This window comes from Apis dorsata, unplaced genomic scaffold (assembly GCF_000469605.1).
Source record: "Apis dorsata unplaced genomic scaffold, Apis dorsata 1.3 scaffold_660, whole genome shotgun sequence".
In the NCBI taxonomy this organism is placed as follows: Eukaryota; Metazoa; Arthropoda; class Insecta; order Hymenoptera; family Apidae; genus Apis; species Apis dorsata.
Window position 1 is genome coordinate 150,646 of NW_006263847.1, and position 1,887 is coordinate 152,532.

Below are 1,887 nucleotides of genomic sequence, written 5' to 3' on the forward strand. Positions count from 1 at the left end.
GCTTTTCGATAATACAGACTTTTGTTCAATTTAAATGTTCCCTTATGTGTTAAAATGCCACACTTACTATTTCCAAAGGTATAATCAGTATATTATTGAGATATTTTGGTTCCTTTTGGTCAACACAAAATATCGTTCAATCAGAATATTGCGTTCTGTATAAAAAAAAAAAAAAAAAGAAGGAATATAATAATTCTAAATTGTGCATTAAGTAAAGTAGATGTATTGAACATTGTCAAATTCGTAGCAAATATTAGATAACAGATTTGTTGGTAGACAATTGATTGTTGGTAGATAATTTTTATTGTGTAAATAAATTTTTAATTTTAACTGTGATTTATAAGATTTGTTTTACTCGATGTTATTTAAAAACATTACTAAACATTATTATTAAAAAAATTTTTTGGTTTTGAATTGAAAATTTTATAAGTCAATTTTTTGAAAATATTTTCGAAAATTTCCATGTTGTAAATGTAAAAATAAATCTATTTTTTTTCTTTTTTGCATTTTTTTTTTTGATTTATTTAAATTTTTTTGCAAATACTAAATGCATTTCTGACTTGTGTTAAAAATATCTAGACAAATATTTATCTTTGACAAGATGTATTTTAACTTTAAAATTATAAAGAAATTCACATACATATATTTATACATCTATGTACTACATCTATATATATTATATTACAACATTATTTATATGTCAGATATATATTATCATTATTATCATATCAATCTAACATGATACTATATCTATAAATATCTATCTAATTATGATATTTCTAAATTGAGTTTATTGAATACATTATTTATTGAATATTATAAAGTTTGTAACAAATATTATTATTAAAAAGAAAGATAATCAAGATTAAAAGTGAAGTTTATTTAAAAAAAAAAATAAATAAATAAAAATAAGAAAAATAAATTTTTATATATTTATAATCTTTTATATTAAAATATAAATTATATAAATCTTTTAAATTATTATATTTTTATAAATTATATATTTTTTTAAATTATTATAAATCTTTTATTAATTATATAAATCTTTATTATTAATTATTAACTTATTCTATAGATAACTGCATAATAAAATAATGCTTCACAAAATTAATTTTATGAAAAATTTAATAACGAGAATTTTATTATTGTTTAAAAATTCCTATTTATATCCAACTGACCAGATAAAAAAAAATCTTTCTAAATTGACAAGAAGTCCGTCTGAAGTTCATCGATATTAAATCTATCGGTGATTTAAACATTGATATCATCCGATCAATTGATATTCCCAATACGGGATTTTACTAAAATCGTTCTAAGCACAATCCAGAATCATAATACAAAATTCGACAAAAGAGAAACTCGATTAATCCAATAGAATGCCCGTGTTCCTTGATATTTGCGCGATTCGTTATCGGGGAAAAATACAAAGGTTGGATCTGACGTGTGTTGAAGCAGAATCAAACAACCGTTCGATTCTTTTCTTCCTCGTTCCATCCTACCCCCTCCCTCCTCCCTGCCCCTTCCTCCATTTCACCGTTCTAAAGTCATTTTGCCGAAAAACACGGGGTGAAGAAAGAGAAATTCGATAAAACGGAATCTAAAACGGAAAAACGAAGCGTATTTCGAGAGAGAGAGAGAGAGAGAGAGAGAAAGAGAGAGAGAGAGAGAGAAAGTAAAAGAGGCGAAAAAGAAAAAAAAAATCCTCGAAGAAGAAGAAAAAGAAGAAGAATTTTCTTTCACAACGAAACGAAAGGGGGTCGCATCGCAAGGAGAGAAGACTCTCGATTCGATCTCTCGATCCTCAAAAGTCCCTGTCCCTTAGTCTTCTTACTTCAACTTCAACCCCCTCCCCTCCTCCTTTTTCCCCATCATCATTCTCCTCCGCCT